This window comes from Harpia harpyja, chromosome 2 (assembly GCF_026419915.1).
Source record: "Harpia harpyja isolate bHarHar1 chromosome 2, bHarHar1 primary haplotype, whole genome shotgun sequence".
In the NCBI taxonomy this organism is placed as follows: Eukaryota; Metazoa; Chordata; class Aves; order Accipitriformes; family Accipitridae; genus Harpia; species Harpia harpyja.
In genome coordinates, this window is record NC_068941.1 from 3815364 (window position 1) to 3835913 (window position 20550).

At 40.7% G+C, this 20550-nt stretch overlaps 1 protein-coding gene across 15 annotated transcripts in view; it reads left to right on the forward strand.

Moving 5' to 3' along the window:
* The window catches only part of ANK2 (ankyrin 2), a 382844-nt gene that overhangs the window by 131039 nt on the left and 231255 nt on the right, over positions 1-20550 (forward strand). The window lies entirely within an intron of this gene.

Genomic DNA, 20550 nt, shown 5'->3' on the forward strand with positions numbered 1-20550 from the left:
GGCAGGTAGCCCGGGCTGGCCGGCAGCCGCGGGGAAGCCGCTCTGGGGGCGGGCGGGAGGGCTGCCGCGGCCCGGGGGAAGCCGAGGCGTGCGGCGAGGCGGAGAAGGGCTGCGCTCTCGGGAGCCGACCTGCTGGGACTCCGCAGGCGAGGGCGGTCTCCCTGGCCTGTCGAGGGAATCGATGCTGTTGTGATAACCGAACCGGGTGGTTAAGCAGAGGGTTGTTGCTTGTTTGCCGCTTCTTTTTTTTTTTTGTTGGTTTTTTTTGGGGCAAACAGTTCTCTGTTTTATCGAGTTGAAGTTGCTTTCCTTAGGCAGGGGATGCCTCTCAGCGCGGGTTCCCCTGTGCTCCCCGTAAGAAAGAGGGCACTTTGTTTTGACGGAGGACATATAAAATCTGTGCGCGATGGCATCGGCTTGACTTGTGGGCTTCTGTCCCTTCCTCTTCAAGCGATACAGATACAGGTTTATAAAAACCTTTAGTTTATTATTCCAGAAATGTTTCTTAGATTGCGTTACAAACCAGCACGCAGAGACGTGTTGCCGGCTTTTGTACCGTCTGTGGTAACTGAGCGATGCTAATGAAAAATAACTGGGTAAAAATGTGAATTGTTCAGCCACACCCAGTTCTTAGAGCACTTTCTCTGTGTGTCCAGTCTCTTTCGTAAATGGTTGATCTGCAAGGTATAGCGTGCCTGCTCCTTCAACCCCCTGCTTGAGGTAATTTCTTTTTAATGGCTCTAATTGTAGGTAACTATTTGTTTCTGCTTGGATTTTCTCTCCCCTCGAAGAGGAAAGATGTCTGTGGTTCTGCATAATTATGACATAAACTGGTTTACGGTTCTTCCCCCCCACCCCTTAATCTTAATTGATACAACACCAGTCACCCCACTGAAATGTCTGGGACTACTTGCAGGATGAGGAAGAATTTAATCTATACAAGGTATATTCACCGATGAATTCTGCAGTCCCTCGTTTTGCATAGAATTTGCATTTTAGCCAACGTGGTATATGAGCAAGACAAATTGCTAGAAATGGAAATAATCTGTAGAGCTGCAAACAGACGTTTATTTGGGGACTTTTGCAAGGGTTTTGACCTGGTGAAGAAAAGCTGTTTTGTAATAGGTGATACTGTTAGGCCCCATTTTATCACAGAGGGAAGATTCTGCATGTATAATGGTAAGGGCATGAGATAATCCAGTCCAAGAAAGAAATTGAACAAAAACATCCTCACCCCACCCCATTGTGCTTGGAATATTGTCTGGATCTCCACGCAGTGGGGGATTTTATATAGCACGTTGGCCTTATATTTAAGCACAGCCGAGCAGCAGAGGGAATATCTGCCTCAGCTTACCTCTGAATTTGAAGGGTTTATTTGTGGGGGTATTTAAATCCAGATGAGGAAGTAAAAATCAAATGATCAAGTGCATACCCAGTGTTTTTCATTTGACTGTTAGATAACCTGGGAACAATGTCATACCAGGGGAGAGGTTTTGAAGACCTAGGGAATTGAAGTGGGTGTTTCCTTCTCCTCTTTTTTATCCATGTGTACGTGGTTTCTTGCTTTGCCATTGTTTTCCAAGTAAAGTGGCCCAGAGCCTTTCAAGGTTGAAACACAAGTATATGTCACTGCTGCCAAATGAATGCTTAGAAAGCCTCTCTTATATTGAGTCTCCATATTCAGAGTCTTCTAACAGCTGATGCCTCTTCATTTTTAAAAAAACATAATGAATATTTGTGTATCTTTTTACAGTTATATTTTACAACTAGAAAATATTAATCGGGCATTTTTAATTGGCAAATGTAAGCCAAAAAATTCTTAATCGCTCAGTTTGGATGCAATAGATGTTGGTGCCTCAGGTCTGGTAGTGGATTAGCTCTGCTGAAGCTTTACCCTTAGTGACTTCATGAGGAAATAGAGCTTCAGGCTTTAATATTCTTTTTAAATTCTAAGAATAATTTTTGTAAGACCTGAAAATAGATAATTTTTTTGATGAGAAATAGACACTTTGGAATAGCCAAGAGTATAAGAATTCCAGATTGAATTCCTTTGCGTTTTGATTAAGTAGGCACAATTTCTTTTGGGAACAGAGATGAAAGTGCCAGGTGCAGGAGCTTCAAAAACAAAAGTAACGTAGCCTGTTTTCAGGTCCTGAACTACTTTTGCTGAACGAAGCTGCATTGCGCCATCCAACATGCCCTCTATCTGTTCTGTGGAAGTTGATCCCTTTTGTGTGGATAATTAAATATTAATTGAGCCAGATGAGTTTGATCTATGTATTGGGAGAGACAGAGAGAAACGCATCTCAGATACAGCATTCAGCTGGATCTTCTATTTTCCAGGAGGGTGTCCTAGCTAGGAAGCAATGTAGGGTTTTATCTAATTTTTGGCAGTACCCCAGGGTTTTTTTATGCGTGTGCACTTTAAAACGAAAAGGCTTCAGTTTCATCCTAATACAGGATGGGAAAACCTGAAATTTTGGTAATGTGGAGAAAAAAAACTACTCGCCCCAAACCAGATTTAATTCTTGTGGTGATGCTTGTGGCTTTGTGCATTCCAGTGAGTCAGTGGGCTGCCTTAATAGGTTTGTGAATCCAACGGTAGGGTTGCATCCTGTTTCCCTGTGGAACTTTGCCTCCACATGATAACTGGGATATGGTGAAATTTGTGTTCCTGGGAAAAAAATCATGCTAAATTTCTGTGTTCGTCCAGTTCTAGTGTTAGAGAGCATAGGATGCATTGTCCTGGAGGCAGAAGTGAACAGAACGGCCTTGTTCTGTTGCTGGTGTAACTGCACGGAAGCCCACTGAGAGCAGCTCTTGGTGTGCATCGGTCCTCTCGTCTTGGTAGCTGGTGTACCATTCGTGTTGAAGGAGTAGCGTAGCAAGTGAATATGAATTCGTAATGCATTAGTTTTTTTGACACCCCCTTCCGTGTTTTGCCAAGTGTATTGTGAAGTGTCCTAAGTGCCAAATTCCTGTAATTCTTCTCAAGGATGTTTTTTTATTATAGAGTGTTTCAGATAAAAAATGACTGGTATTGGTTATCATGTAGAAAATGAAGCATATTCCTGTATCTAGTACTAAAAGCACTGATGGCAAAGGGGTTTCCAGAAACCACAGGTTCTTGCTCCACTGATCATAAAGTACACACTATTGATGGGTCGATGCAAAAATAATCCCTTTTAGCTTATTGCGGAATTCCAGTCTTGTCACTTGTATTGCTCGTTATTTAAGAGAAATTAAAAGCTTGGAGTCAAGCTCATACTATAAAAAGCTCAGAGCAAGTTGTAATGCTGATTTAAAGGAAGACAAATGAGACTTCTTTCCTAACCTAAGCATCATCTCCTATTTTAAATGTATCTATGGAAAAAATTAAATTGGATGTATGAGGTGAGGTGCTTCCAGTGGAAGTTGTATACTTGCTAATGGAATCATTGCGGTGTACAAGTTAATACTTTTAATGAGTTTTAATTACTTAAGACTATTCATTCCATGCATGTGGTAATCAAGACCCATTTTGGAATACAAGCGCAACGTTGGTCACCTATGTTCAAGAACAAGAATCCGAATGTACACAAAGCATGCAGAGAGGGATTGCTAGGAGAGAGTCTGTCTTATGCAAAAAATAGAAGAGCTTGGGTTTAGTGCGCTAAAGCAAAAGGCTATCTGAGGGGAAAAGGAAATGAGGCTCTTCGGCAGCCTTCTAATAGGTTTAATCAGGTAAAGAGCCAAGAGAAACTTGATTAATTATGGATGAGATGCGATTTCTCGAACGTATCACTGGACTAGATTCAACTGAAGGAGGTCCCTTTCGCTCCCATGTTCCTGTGTTTTCACCTATGTCATTTACTGTGCCGTAATAATATTACATAATGGTTTAATTGATGGTAAACGTGGCTATTTAAGTTTTCTAAAATGTTTGTTTACCTGGTTATTTCACTCTTCTAGCTACCAAATTTAGTGGAAAATTGGATGCTATCAGAAGAAAAAATTGAACCGGTGTCCATCTCTCCCTAAAATCTGTATAGGGGCTTGTATGACAGCACTCCCAATCTGTTGGGTGGCGTTTCCTCTAAATTGCTTTCGTTTCACACTTGCGAAGTCTAATTTAGCCTTCTCTAGTTGCTGCGGTTTCCCTCGCTATCCCATTATTATTGGTGACAGACAAATAGCTGTGACAATGCTGCTCTTTGCTGTACCGTTTGATGATCCAACTGAGACGAAACCAGAGTATGCCCCCTCTTCTAAGAACACATCCTCTAGTTTTAGAAGAAAGAAGGTTTTCCTTCAGACGATACACAGTAAACTGAACAGGCAGAAAGAGCTAATGAGGAAAAACAGTCTTTCATTCAGGACCAGGATATCTAAAAGGCTTTATCACAAAGCAAAAGTGGTAGTTATAAGTTAACCTAACTCACTGGTGTTCAATATTTGTTAATTTTACTAGTAATGTAGCTTCTGTAAGTCTGGAAGGTTTCATTTTTTTTTTCAGCTGAACCAGTTTTGGAGAACTGGAACTGCCTTTGCTTTCAGTTGGGTTAGTCCAATTTACATGAATGTAAACAAGCAGAGAAATAGTGCTAGAATTTGCTGTGGAAAGTAGAGAATAAGCGGAGAGAAAGGCAAACTTATTTTTAGGTCATAGAGGTAAGAGACAGGTTTGTAAAGAGACTGTTAGGGATCTAACCAGACGTATTCTGAAATGTCTGCACTACATTTCAATATGGTTTGCGCTATCATAAATCTGACGCAATTCCGCTGATATTCTTGCATTATTGAGATCGGGTTTTGCTTGTTCTCTTTGCCTTTTCTTCCTATCACGGGGCTTCCAGCACACTTTGTGCCAGGTGTAAAACTAACATCAGAGCTGCAAATGCTTCGATGTGTCTTTTCTTCTCTCCTTCCCTGCCTGTCCCCTCGAGCTTTAGTTGCTATGTGCATTGGTAACAAAACAAAAATGAGGTGTATTTATCCCGCTATGAGGTTAAGCGCCTTATCTCTATGTCACTAGTTGCCACAGAGCAACCATCACTTTTGCTGATTGCATCAGCACAATGCCCCGTGCTTCTCTCATGGCAGCCCCATGGTGGTTGACACTCTGGAGAAATAAATTCCATGTACTTACAGCAATGAGACGGGGAAAATAATGATGGGCAATACAACTGAACATCTGGACTACAGCATTTGGTGTTGTCGTTGTGGTTGTTTTTCTAGCATGGTAAAGTGTGTAAGACAGAGAGAGCATGTGATACTGGCCACGTGGCTGAGCCTGGCCTTTCTAGCTCTTTATGTTCTAGTGTAACAGGATCACTTCAAGCTTTATTGTGCTCCGTTGTATTGATGGAACAAGCCGTGAACAGGTCTTAGAGTTGACACAACTACTTACAAAGTTACGTTTATTCATTGTGAGCTTTGAAGTTAATATATATATATATATTGCTTTTAAAAATGGTGTTTTTTTTTTTAATAGAGTAATAGGAAGCTACAAAGGGATGGAGTTAGTGTATTGGCAGATTTGTGCAAGTGTTACATTTCACAGATTAATTACTGTGAAGGTAACAAGGAGGAAATCATCTGGATAAGAGTGGTGAATTTTATACAGAACTGCGTGAAGTGTTGAGCCTGCATCCGCCTGCTGTACAGTCTGGGCTCCTGCTTTATCATTTGCAGTTCTTGCTCATTTTCACCAATGTTTGGCAAACATCAATTGAGTCAGAGAAGCAAGTCCCTTTTTCCCCAGCCAGCTTCCCTTTCTCCCTGCAGGGTGCCTGGGGCTGTCAAGTATCACACATATTGTATCGCATTCGCACATCTCTCAGCCTTGTCACGCGTTCCTGCGGGCCAACAGTGACACAGGCTGAGCTGGGCTTTCAGGCGGCAGCTTAAAGCTGCCTGTCCTGGCTCTCTGGGGACATTGGGGTCCGTGCTGGAGGCAGCCACGTGCGCTCTGCCTCCCCTCCTCCTAGTTATGCTGCAGTGTGTGTATGATGGAAGACCATCTGAGAGAAGGGTTTTAGCAACAAGATAGGTCAGTGAGAAGGTGTGATACTTATAAATATACCCGTAGTGAGTGTTCTGTTTGGTCTTCTGTAGTTTTGTTTTGTTTTGCTTTGCTTTTTTAAATATTACCTATTGAGCCAACACCGGACCATTTCTCTGTTCAGGCAGTCACCATTCAGCAAGACGTGTACACAAGGTCTGGCTATTCAGCTGATTTGAGCAGCAGTCTGGGGGTGTATTGGCACCCTCTCGGGTTCTCTGTCTCTCTTACCTGCCTGTCCCTAGCAGAGATGCCGTGTTTTGTGCAGCTGTGTCCCTGCGTCCACTGGGCATGCTATGTTTTTGTTTTAGATTGCGTTTCTGGCTAGGAAAGTTTTTCCACTCTACAAATTGAGACTGACATAAGCAGCACGTAGATATTTAGGCTAGACATTGGGAACCCTGGAGCTCTGAAATGCAAGGAGCAGAGGGAGGCCAAGAAAATAGTAAGATGGCTAGGGGCTCTTACATCCTCATTTATTTGCAGGAATTAATTATTTCAAAATCTTTCCTAGCTGATTAAGTGGGTTGCTTTTGTCCTGGTGACAGAAATTGCTGAGCTGAAAGTTTGAACTTACTGTTATTATTCCTACACTGTGTAGGAATAATTCAGTATTTCCATATTTAGATTTCAGTAGAAATCTGCTATACTGTTATTCATTTGGTGTGATCCTAGTCATTTTGCATTTTCTCATTTACTTCCAGTTGTTTTCATTGTGCTCTGGCACCAAATACAGGAGGGGAAAAAATTTTTACAAAGTAGATGGAGGTCGGCCAGTGTTTAAGGCTCCCTCAGAGTAGTTTCTAAAATTGCATGAGAGAGGCAGTGAATTGCTTCAGGTCACTTTTTTGTCAACAATTCCTACTTGAAAATACATGTAATTAATTTTCAAATGAATCTTTCTCTCTTGTGAGTGTGTTTTTGGAGGATGGAAATGTAGTATTCCTTACAGGCATTGCAAGTCAAATGTGTGGGCATTGATTAGTCTTCCCCAAACCTTCATGAAATAAAAATGTTCCTTGAGCACACAGCAATTTAGGGAGTGAAGGTAGATGCCTACCCGTATTATCTCACCTTTTCTGTGGCTACTTCCACCTAGCCTGCAGTTGCGTTACATGCAGGTAAGCAATTTGTAACCTACTTCTATTTTCTCTCAGGTTAGCTCACACACACACACAATTTTAGTCCACGAATGAAGTGCTCTCTGGAGAATAGGGTTGGCTCCTAAGGAAACGATAAGAGTAAATGGCAGTAATTGCAGTTTGAACTGATTTTTAGGTTAAATAGCATATAGGTTTCTGCCACAGGCAAAGTATTTCAGAAGTGCTTGGTTGCTTTGTTTAATCCAGTCTTGGATGGCATGCATTTATATTATGCTGTCGTACTGGATCTGAGCAAACAGAGTGTATGGATTTAAATCGACACCAGGAATGCACAGATTCCTGTGACAATTTAGCTTCATGATCAATTAAATCTGCTAATTGTTCCACTACTAGGCTTTCTTTATAAGGCAGCGTTTGAAGTATCTGTCGACATAGTTGAGGCAGCGAAGAACATTGGTGATAGTTTTGAAATACATAAATGAAAGTGTGAACTGATGAAGTTTATAAACAATTTATACCCTTCTATAGAAGATATGAGTCTGAACCTTGTTTGTCTCTTCCTGTATTAAAAATTGTGCCACTTTCCTGTGACTGAAAGATTCTGCTAGTCCCTCTTTTTTTCAATGTTTTAAACATCTAATACGCCTGGCAGTTTTCAATATCAGAGATCAGATGTCAGCATATAAATGTCAAGAAACAGTGGCAGTCATTTATCATGCAAACCCTTAGAAGCCTAATCTGACCGTCCTGGTAGATACATTGCTATGATCCAATCAAAAAATGAACGAATAGGCGTAAACATCAGGAGAAGCAGGCCATGGGTTGTGTATGTATGCGTTTGGGTATGTGTTGTTATGCCGTATCTCAGCCTGTTTGTGCATGTTTTTTTCCAGTGCATGGCAACTGAACACAGTGGGCCATAGTCTCTGCTGGATGTCAGTGTAGGTTTGTTACAGCCAGCGGGGGCTCTGCCAGCTTTCATCAGCTGAGGATCTGGTCTCTTGTTGCTGTGTACCTATGCAACAGAGCAGAGTGTGGTGAATATCAGAAAACAGAAGCGCTGGAATGGGCGCAGATTTTCCAATCAATCTATGAGTCATGCTCATTAGCTTTGAAACACTGAAGAAAGGCGCTTTATGAGCTGGCATTTCCATTTGCGCTTTAACTGCTTTACTCACGCTGAAGACAGAGTGATGACTACAGCATTCGCAAAAACAAGTGAGAGAGTAAGATGGGAAATGCATTCTGTGCCTTGTCTAAAGGTCACCGCCCTGCCAAAGGCTGACTGCTCTGGTTAGAGATCACGGCCTCCAACTCAGTCATTGGAACTACTGATACTGTGTTATTTAGTGTAAAAATGCAAGTTAAATGGATTAAGTGTAGAGCTGAGTTACATGTTTCTTTTGGTGCTCTTCAGAGTTGGGGAGGAAGGGTGTAAATATCCTCCCCATGTACCTTGTGCTCCCTGCCTGAAAGACAAGCGCGGCTTTTGTTGTTGCATTTATTTTTAATTAACTGCTTCTAATGGTGCAGAAGGTGTTTTCCAAGGAAGCCCTGGCACTTACAGAGCTTGCGATCACTGTGACTGGGTTTCGAGGTGTAAGTGTGTGGGGGCTTATGGTTCATTATATTTGACACTGTGTATTTGTACACGCCTCTCTCCCCCCGGTTGTCAGCATAACTGCTTTTTTCACAGCAACATCACCAACAGAAGCAGCAGGCGATGGCTTTCAATTGTAAAACAGCTGCCATGAACTCATTATGCACTAATGTATACTTTAAGATGCAAGATTGTTCCTTTGCAGTGTAAGCTTAGGAGTGGAGTTGACAACAATTAGGATAGTGGTGTACAACATGCAGTTCCTAGAAATCATTGTTATAAACCAGTTGCTACCTCTGAACAGAAATAATACAGTCTGGCTCATATTTATACAGCCGTTACATGAATGGAATCCCAATTTTTTTAGTGAACGAACAGAAAAAATCCTGCTGGAAATCTCTTCTGCACAATGTAGCTTCATGCAAATGGAAACCAAATACACTTAATGAAAAAAACAATCACTAAATGAAAGCGGTAAATACAATTAATGAAAGTCACTTTTTAATTGACATAATTGAAGTGACGAAGATACGGTTACAAACCAGTTGAGTATGAGTTAGTCAGTGAAGCTTTATGCATCGGGTGTTGATGCTGGGGACCGGAATTAATGGATCGTTCATGTGGGTAAGTGATGTTTGGACTGGGACCTTTGTTTATTTTCTCCCCTCCGTCCTCTTGGGAGGATTAATGTGATGATGAATTTCCCCCCTCCCCCCCAAGTGGGGAACAAAATGGTTAACCTTTTGCTGAAACTTTCTGAGAAAATAGATGTAGTTAATCTCCCTGAAAGAGAAGCCCTAGTTAGTACAGAATGAAATCAAACACTTCAGATTGGGTTAGTTTCCAGGTTCCAAAGTCTGTAACGCAGCTGTAGCACTTGTAATCTTGTTTAGAAATAAGTTCTGAAACCGATGGGGTTATGGGTTTGTGTTTTTCTGTTCCAAGACTGAGGCCACAGTTTGACAAGTGGTGTAAGATGGCGCTGCGACCACTTGAAAGGGGCATGGCTTGTCCTTCCTGGGAACCGGAGTAAGAAACTGATGTCTGTTTGACCTCCCTTCTTTCTTTCTGTAGAGGAGATGGGATGGGAAGGGATAGAAAGGAGCAACTGGGAGGGGAAAGAAAGTGGAGCTGTTGACTGTGTGACAGTTTCAGTGCTCGACTAGATCATCGGAGAGAAAATTCTGGATCTTTTTCACTCTTATGTACTTATAAAAAACCTTTATTGGAACAGTATGAAAAGCACATAATTATTTGGTGCTTTTTTCTGTCTAAAATGTGATTTGTAGGAATACAAATGAAATGAGTGCTATTTACATTACTGTAATGCATGGTTCAACCAAGTGAGATTGGGCTGCCACTCTAATAATGGTGATATTAATATACAGTCATTTTCTCAAAGAGCATTTTTCATCATTTCAGCTAATGTGCTTTATAGAATAAAATTGGTATTACTGCTTCATGCTGTAGTTAGTCGCTTTGCAGTGGTTTGCCCAGGGCAGCCTCAGGTGCAAATGCCAGAGCAAGGCTGAGAACCCAGTGATCCTCAGTTCTCCTGCCTCTCTTCCACTGCTAGGGACCAGCTTCAAGGGCTTTTATTCCCCACATCATCCCCCCTTTTAAAAAGCCTGCCTGTTCTCTTTGCTCTCCGTGCCTTGTACTTTTCACCTGAAGACCTTCTGAGCCCAAAGTCTTTTCTAAGAGGTTACGCAAAGCGTTTCGGGACTCATTCAGATTGATTTGAACATTAATATCTTGAGATGTGCCCTGGAAAGCATACCCGTATCTTAGCTGCATTCAGACAAACCCCACAACTCATTTTTAGAGCCTGAGTCAAAGCTTGCTGAAATTAATGGAAGGATTTCCATTGATTTTAGTAATTTTACTGCCTTCAGTAATTTTGACTGCCTTTTAATGGCTTTGAGATTGAGACCATCAGGAATGAGTTGAATATTTCCTTGTTTACCCTTGATGTTTATGGCATGTAGCTACATTAGTAGCTGAATTAGGGCTAATTTTCAATATACTTAGAGCTTGGACTGATAAATTCTGGGGCCAAGTCTTTAATCCTTTTCTGGAAAATTTTTCCTTATTACTTAGTAAAGTTGTCTGGATGGTTTTATTGCAGTAGTAATGATGACCATTAGTATATATTGATGTTTGTGGAAAACATATAATACCATCTAGTCCATTTCCCAGCTTGTGCCATAAGATTCAGCAAACAGATACCTGTAGAAACATACAGATACTTATCTTGCTGAAGCACGTAAATTCACCTTTAAATAGAAAAGCAGTGGTCAGCTATGACCTACCTGTATCTCAGCAGTAAGGATTGAGTAAGTCTGTCATGTATTGCCTTGAGGTGGTGAAATGTATGGGTGCATTATTTCTTCCAGATGGTATTAAAACAGTTTCTTCTGGGGAGACTTGATTATTTTCACTGTTTTTTTTTTTTTTTTAAGAACCATGCATCAAACAGCAACTCTCACTTCTGACTGCCTATCATCAATTCTTTTGTATTTCACTTTATGCCGTTGTCAAGACCCACGGATATATTTCCCCTGCTGTAGTCCATAGTGAAGCATCAGTGCTCATCAGTGTTCCATCACATGTGGCACTGAAGCATCTTGCTTCTTTTTGAAGGCATTATTAAACTTGCAAGATATGGCAGTAGCATGATTTTACTGAAGGTTCCTGGAGCTCTGGTTAATGAACAATAAGAAGAAAGCTGGAATTAGATGCCAGCAAGCACATTAAATGAGCCATTATTTTGCTGGAAATTCAGTTCTTCTGTTGCCTAGTCTAGTATTGTCATTTTAAATATTGGTACTGAGGTCAATATGTGAACAATTAGTTTTTCCAGCAGTAAGGATAGTCCGCATAAATTTGTAACAAACATTAACATTAAGATTAGCGTGACATGATAACTTTAAGATTAGCGTGAATGAAATATGAATGGAAACGTATAGGGGTGTGGTGGTAAACACCAGAAACAACTGTGACAAGAAAATAAGGGTTCAAAGAATAGCCTCTATTGGTAATGCAGCAAAATGGAAAAAACTTGCCATTTAAGTCCAGGCCAGAAGGACTGTGCTATGAAAAGCCCACTCCAAAGATCACTTGGCCCCAGAAGACCCTGCATCCATTGACTGCAGGATAGCAAAAGAGTTGCTGCAAATCATATCTGCTGCTCCTTTTCCTGTTAGCCCACCAAGAGAACAGACCTACATTTTAGACAGAAAAAAGGAAAACCAGACAACAAGCAGCAATGCTTTGACTTAGATTTATGGAAGCTAAAGTAAGCAGGATTCTTACCACCCTGTGACGAGTGTTTGACATGTAATGAGTATAAAAGATCTCTCCAAAGCTTGTTCACTGTCACCAATAAAGAGGTATGGGTAGCTGCCCTCCCTTGTCCTGTGTTGCAGGTGATGCTGTCCCGACTGCTCTGCACACCCACCTTGGTGCTTGTGAAGATGTGAGTGTAAGACTGCAAGTGAATGAAATTTGTAAGAAAATGAATAGGAGTGGTAAAACAAACTTACTTAAAGGTTTTTTAAAATAAGTATTAGGTTCCCCCTTCATAGCCCACAGAGTTCTGTTTCACTAGTTTCCTACAAGGCTCCCAGTGTTGCTGGAAATAAGGATGAGGTTTTGGAAAATCAGGCTGTGTGATTGTTTCTAAAATACAAACTGAGGTGCACGTTTATTGTGCCTGAATTTGCAAATTCTGATACTACCTTGTTATGTCATATAAAGCCCCCAACCTATGAAAGGTTTAGTGTGACTGTTTTGAGGGGTTTGTTTCACACAGTCAGAAGGTGACTTCAGCAAAATTGTTATGCTGTTCTGCATTGCTGAAAGCCTTCATCAGAGTTTTTGGTGTGCAGATGTTGCAGTTGTCAGGATAATCTAAAATGTGGTACATAAATGTAGTGCTCCAAGGACAACAGGGAGGGCACATTAATTGTGAGAAGCTTTTGCAACAGCTTCATTTATGACAGATTTCATTTTAAGACAGACAATGAGCTTCTCATTACAGGAGTAATGTCAAAGGATACAGATGATGTTATTGGATGCTTGTGCTAACTGAGAATAAGACTTGGGTTTTATTGTAGCTCTGTGTCGTGGTGTAACCCTAGCTAGCAATTAAGCCCCACGCTCCCCCCTGGTGGGATGCGGGAGAGAATCAGAAGAGTAAAAGCAAGAAAACTTGTGGGTTGAAATAAAGATAGTTTAAGTAGTAATGCAAAAGCCGTGCATGCAAGCAAAGCAAGGAATTCGTTCACCGCTTCCCATCGGCAGTTCCCGTGTTCAGCCATCCCCAGGAAAGCAGGGCTCCATCACGCGTAACCGTTACTTGGGAAGACAAATGCCATCACTCCGAAGGTGCCCCCTCCTTCCCCCAGCTTTATACGCTGAGCATGATGTCTTATGGTCCGGAATATCCCTTGGGTCAGTTGGCATCAGCTGTCCTGGCTGTGTCCCCTCCCAGCTTCTTGTGCCCTCCCAGCCTACTTTCTGCTGGGGTGGGCTGAGAAGCAGAAAAGGCCTTGACTCTGGGTGGGCACTGCTCAGTAGTAACTAAAACATACCTGTGTTATCAACACTGTTTTCAGCACAAATCCAAAACATAGCCCCATGCTAGCTACTGTGAAGAAAATTAACTTTATGCCAGCCAAAACCAGCACACTCTGACATGTTTTCCTGTGATTGGTGTCCAGAATTTCAATCTCCCGTTGGCTGCGGTTGAGAGTAGCGGGAAGGGCAATGCTATGTGAAGGCAGCTGTTAGCATTAGATGAGTGTGGAGGGGACGAGCTCTATAGCTGCCCTGGGGCTGCATTTGCAGAGTGAGGTTCTGATGCAGAAGAACTACAAAGAAAATTCTGGGTGCGGAAAACCCTTACAAATAATGGCAGGGATTATTCGGGGGCAGTGGTACCCGGTGTGATTGTAAGGAATGAAAAACTCTCTTAGGCAAATAAATTAGTGTACCAGTAACTTCACTGACAAATGAGTAAATTTCTATTCTGAAGAGAATGCTGCCATTTATGAATGTGGTTGTATGCCAAAACTCACTCACTCTACAGTCTTTGTTTTCAGAGCAGCAGAGAGAGTATATGTTTCAGTGTGTTTCAAAAAACTCTGAAGACCTTAGCAGGAAATGTCAGTATGATCCCTTCCCTCTTTCAAATTTCTTTTTAAAAGCATTGTTTCATTTTTGATCTCGTAAATACAGCTATAAATATAAATATTTGTGCTGTTACTCATAGGTATTGCTAAACAAAATTTTAAAGTTCCATTTTAATTACATTTTGTCTTACAAACATTTCAGAACAGAGGTGGAAGAAATGTACTTTATTTACATTGATCTCATTCAGCATCTGTTAAAGTTGACATGAATTTTCAGGTTTGGCCACAAACTAGGTTCAACTGATTGCTGAAGTCCTTTGTCCACTCCATGTGCAACATGTCACTCCATGTAGTGCTCAGTGAATTTTTTTTTTAGGTTGTTAAATGCCTTCAGTGTATCTGTCTGCTCGAATAAAGAAATATTTCTTCATTGTTCTAAATGAAGAAATGTTTCTCTAGCCTCTGGGAATTTACTAACTGCAGAGGTTTCACAGCTGGATTGCTGGCACGTAATAGAATATCGGTGGAATAAAATGGAGACCCACAGAAGAAAAAATTATGGGAAGGTTTTCAGGAAAATAACTTGAAATTCAAAAAGGAATAACTCTTGGAAAAGAACTGCATTTTATTTCTAAAAAACAAACAGGGTTTTTGTCAGCAACTCTCTGTTCTTTAGACGTCATTTTGAAAATAAGGTTTATCGTTCTCTTTACTTCATCTCTTCTCTTGATATTTTTAGAGAATATGCCTAAAATCTCTTGTCTCTCTTGACTTGGCTGCTAGCCAAGTATATAGTTCAGAATTTATTCAAGCTTTTGTTCTTGTGCCAGTTGCGTTGTCACCCCTGTGCAGGTGCTGGGCTTCCTGATAGCAGGCATAACAGCAGGTGGTAGTGGTCTGGGCATCAGTGACCACACTGCCAAAATTAATGAGCAGCGGCTCCACAACCCAGCAGCAGCTTCCCTGCTCACCTTTTCAGTCTTTAGTAGAAGAGGTTCCCTTCCCCCACCTCGTCCCATGTGTTTTATAAGATGACCTTTATAAATGTGAGATCTCTGCTAATTTCTGCGTATTTGATGCCAGGTGTTGATGTATGCATTTTTATACAGGTCATGAAATTTTATGTCATTGATGTAAAGCATGCTAGTTGTAAAGAGTTCAGCATTCGTTCTGAGTATGAGAAACATGGACATAACATTTAGACATTATGCTTAATTGTTCTTTAGCGATCTTGATATGTACAGAAACAACAGTAAAACTACTAGCAGTATTAAGTTATTTGGTTTGTATAACGGATGTGTCTCTGGCAACAGCGTAATGTTAAAGATTTCCTCTTAAAACAAGACGTAGGTGCTTTCTATTTTGCAATAGTTATATTAACAAGGAGGAATTGTCAAGGAGACGGAACAGCGTGATGGCTTTTGTTACTTGAAGTTTCACTCGGTCTCTAAAATCAGGGTTTGATCTAATATGATGCCGAGCACTTGCTTTCCCACTGAGAATACAAAGTTGTGGATTAGTTTTCAAACATATATTGGGATAAGGGCTTAATTGTCCACATCCCTCTTGGCATGTATATCAACTGTTCATAGAAAGCAGTGAGCATCCAGCAGGGAATGAAAGAGTTCTTGGGTTTCAGGGACATGAGCAAATACGATATTAAAAATGTATGTGCGGTTTCTCTCACCTTTTCAAGGCTTTGTTGTTAACCTTTTATGCAGGACAAATTGTAGAGCTCTCTCAGCTGCTAGGGCAGTGCCTCCAGCTACAAATATTTTGAAGAAATGTCTTTTATTATCCTAAGCAGTTAGTTCAGAAGGGACAGAAATAAGTTGCAGACTGTCACAGATGAGACCACCTCTCATTCAGTGCTGTGCTGTCACAGGGATAGCCTGTGAGTAATTTTACATCTGTAATGTTCTCACTAATTATCAGAATTCATGTTCTGTTGTGATGACATATTTTAAAAATATCTCATTTTATTTTAGAATATAAAGAAGAAATTCAAAAACAATGCCTTATGTAATAAATTTTCAGAAGACTTTAGATATGGGAACTCAAAGCTCTTGTTTCCTTCTGGCTGTTAGTGACTGAGAGGGAGCAGGAACCATGTCTGAATTGACCTCTGGGTTTGGAAATCAAAATTCCCAGGACTCCAGACAGCCAAAAGAGAGTAGCCTGAAGGTAGGAACTGCAGGTACCTGGGCTGAACAACAACAACCATAAGAGATAGGAAGGAAACGAGCAAGATTTGCCGTTTTTTGAGTAGTAATCGATATAAATGGGACTTCTTTGGCAGGGAAATTCCCCACCAGCTCTGTGTATAACCCCTTTGACTATATATACAGGTAAAGCACTAAAACCACCTGTGCTTTCATGTTTAGTTTTAATATTTTTGCTGAGTCTGGGTAGAACTCACTTGCCACCTTGGCAATAAGGACTTGGCTGAAGCAGACATGATAGTGAGTTGCATTTGAAGGGAACCTGGCAGATAAGGCTGAACCAGAAGGCTGATGACTTCTTCAGAGTTTGATATTTGGGAATAATTTCATTCTGACACTAGAAATAGGAACTTGCTGATGAAATCTGCAGGGCTGAGAAGGGTTGAACGCGGGAGGAATGAATAGTGCTCAAGAGGTGTTATAGAAGAGGGATGAAAGGTACTAGTACAAAATACAGATCATTCAGTTGTGGCCTAATAAAGTTTTCTGCTACAGTCTTGGATCTTGATGTTTTGGAAGTGAAAGGCGAGAAGGACTTTGATGCAATATAGTTGGTTGCAGGTTAAAGATGAGCCACAAATTTGGAATAGCCATAAAAAGACAATTCGATGGTAATATCAAGTGTAGCCTTTTCAGTAGAGATCATGAATGTCAGTGGTGGTGTATGAAACACTGCTGACATCTCATCTGTAAGAATATGCAAAGTTTGACAACCCAGACTTTACAAAGATGATCTCAAACTGGAACGGGGCAGAAAAGGCCATTAAGGGGGCTTGGGAAAAGGAGCCTGTTTTGTAAGAGATTAAAACATTGGCACAGACAGCAAATGGATATACATTTTCTGTGATTAAATTTAGGCCTGAAGTCACAGTGTTTGTAACCATTTGAGTAATGAGCTTTTGGAGGAACTCTCTGCTAAGAGAGTAGGGGCAAGTAACTTCTTTATTTTAGCATGGAGTTAAATTAACGTATGGCTAGGAGTGGAGGATGTGTTGCTTGCAATATCGAGAGGCTGGACCTGAGGACCAAAGACACCCCGTGCGTGTGAAGTCAGAAATCTTCTGGGAACAAAGAGATTAGAGTAGATCTCCCCAACTAGAAGACCTATTGTACTTTTTGTTTTGGCTGTGGGCAGCTGTTGTAGGCAATAGAGTGCTGCTTTTTTTTTTTTATTCCTTTCTTTTTTTTTCAGGTTTATCAGGAGACCTAATTCATTCATGTCTGTTGAGTCTGGATAACATCAAAAGGAAATGTCTTTATAGGTCAACCACTTGAGATAAAGGCCTTAATCCATGCCATAACCCAATACAGTTGAGGTCGTCTTCCTTTCCTACCTTTGCTGATATTTTTGTTTGACAGGGTATACTTGCCAGTCTTTTTTGCTTTGTTTTGTTTTCCTCAGTCTATCAGAAATCCTTTAGCAAGAGGTTTGGTTGGTGGTTTGGTTTTTTTTGGTTTAGGTTTTTTTTTTTCCCCCCCTTCATTCTGAGGGGCAAAGTTACCTGTAGTTCTCCCCCCACCCCCAAGGGGTTTTTATGTTGAGGTATACTAGTAGCATTTGAAATACATTCCTATTGCACCGGTCATTTTCTAGGCACAGCAACTACCTAACACTTAGTCCTGCTTCTCTTTGCAAAAAGCCTGTTCAGAAGTACTTTAACAGAGTACTTGTATTTCTGTCACAGATTTGCAAAATCCGATCTTCACAGGCCTAAAAAGTGAAGTCCCAATCACTGTCATTATGGAAAGTCTGTCTTTTAAAAAAATTTTAGATTACATGGGCTCTCTTTCTATTGAGTGTTTTACTTTGGATTTTGAAATGCAGGAGGGAAAAACTGGGGTGAATAGAAAAATTAAATGAAGCCGGGTTCATCTGGGTAGAGTCCTAACACATACCTGCTGTGTGGCACTCGTGGCTGCTGCGATGCTGGTGGCCGTTGCTTTGTTCTCTGTGTCTGCCAAGGCCAGGCCTGCTCCAGAAAATCTCCTCAGAAAAGAGGGATCGTATCATCTGTATTGATCCAAGTGCATGTTTTTCTATATTTGGTATTACATTTCAAGTTGTTCGGACTCACAGTGTTCAGAATAATACTGCCTGCTATTTTTCAAAATCCCTTTCTCCTTCTGTTGGGAAGAGGTGGCTGTGTCTGGGGCAGGTCTAGAATTTCAGCTCCTCCATAATGAGCGATACAATTTCAGTAGTGCTTAATTAAGTCAGGTGGTGTTTTATTTGAACATATGCCAAACAGGGCAAATAGCATTTGAATTAATTTGGACTGCTGCTTTAAAAAAGAGGAAGGCTATAAAACAGCATGATATTTTATTTCTTCTGGTATTTAATGAGTAGATGGTTTGAAATGTATCTAATTCTCTCTCGGGGTCACTAGTTTTCTTTATTTCTGTATTGCAGCTAGCAAGATGTTATTGTTCAGAGTAGCTTAGGCATGACTTTTCAGCTTCTTATCGTCTACTCTGTATTTGCCTTTGTGTATTTATTTGAAACCCTATACATATTTAATTCTCATGGTTTACATAAAAAAAAAGTAATTCATATTTAAAAGGCCTAAGAGAGTTTTCGGAAGGGTTTATATCAGCTTAGCTACATTTATTTAAATATTCCCCGGTAGCTCAGTTGGTACACATTTATGTGTGTACATCACCTCAGAAATGTATTGCTGAAGATGCTGAGAATATTAGGTAACCTGCTAATCACACCAAGTTTAAAGGATATTATGTCATGGAGACTTTTCTTAAATCCCAGGCTGTAATCTTTTAATTCCGTTCGGTAAAATGATATTTAAGTGATTTTGCTATGCCATTTTAGCATGAGTAATGGTGTTTTTTAAGTGTATCTTGGAGATAAACTCTATTATTTGATAATGGCTTTCATAGTGAGGTATGAACATGCTGATTTTGGTTGTTATTTGGAGACAAGAGGTGGAGAGATTGGCTTTGGATAACTGTAATGAAAGTTACAAACAAGGAAGACCAAGGAATCGTCAGAAATAATTAACAGCTTTCCTAAAATACCTGCTTAGTGGGGATGGCAGGGGTGCGTGTGGTTTTTTCCTGTAGGCGATTTGGTTCAAGAGATTTCTGCAGCTCACCTGCTTTAGGATCTTGTGCCACTTAAAACCATTGTTGTAAAATATGCGCCCGTTATTTCTGCATAACTGTCCAAACAGTGTATCAAGCCTTCCAAAGGGTGTCAAGGAGGAAGCAGTGTCTTCATTTCCAAGGTGAAGAATTCAGTGACAGAGCCCTGGGGTCATGGCTTAGCAAAATGTTGAGTTTTAGTCTCAGCTTGAAAACATATTGGGGTACGCACCTACCTAAATGCTTTGCTGAATTAGGACAGAGCAGCTCCGAGCTGAATTTGTTATAAATTAGCACCAGAATCATACAAGAAACCTGTAGCAGCTTTAGAAGTGGAATTCAAACCATCTCAGTTTGATCAGCCTCACTGTGAATTAATCCCAAGGCTGGTCTTCTTCCAAACTGTATGCTTTTCACAGGGGAAAAGAGTTCCGGGAGTTTCATAGAGCTAAAATCACGCCCACATGCACGACTATTTCCTAAACCCTGTGACCAGCAAGCAGAGCGGAACCTCCACTTGGAATGGATGGCCTGGGAAATTTCATTGCCCTGTGTCTGATTTTGGTAGCTGTTATGAGCAGGATCAGATCTATTCACCCACCTCATAGAATAGCTTATAGATTTAGGGCGAAAGCCCTCTCCCACACAGCATCAAAGGGTACTGCCATCAACAGCTCTCTGATGAAGCCTCGAGGTGCTTATTTACTCTTAGAACTTGCTGTGGGAATGGTGACATACAATGATGATGTATTTGGTCTCATTTTGCATTCCCTGGACGCTGCAAGACGTGTTTTGTTTGCTACCCTGTGACAACTCCCGAGCCACAGGCTGTTGTAGAAGAGAAAACAGAAGAGAAAACGTAATATTTTTCTCTGAATGCTTATTTTATTGCTTGTGAAAAAAGGACAAAGTTTAGGGTGATAAATATTCAAGTTAAGGCTTTATGAGTACTAATTACTAGGAAGAGCAGTTAAGTAAATAAATCTCAGTGACAGGTATGAAAAATTTATATGGCCCGTGGGATGACTGTCCTTTGTCAAGAAAGACTGTCACTGAACTCAAGAATTTTGCCTAATAAAGACTAAAAGATCGGGTCTAAAACATCTAAGTATTAGCATAATAATGCAAATTTGAAATCCAGTCTAGACATTTTGGTAAAACAACAAATTAGGTTCAGTGAACTTTAGACCATTGCTGTACAGCAAAATTGGCTTCCTCCTCCAAACGTATTTTCAAATATGGTGTACTCATAAATCTAAATTGCTAGCAGATTTTGAGAGTACTTAACTAGAGAAGCTAGAGAAATATTGGGAAAATAGAGCAAATAGAGCGTCCAAATGGGAGCAGTTTA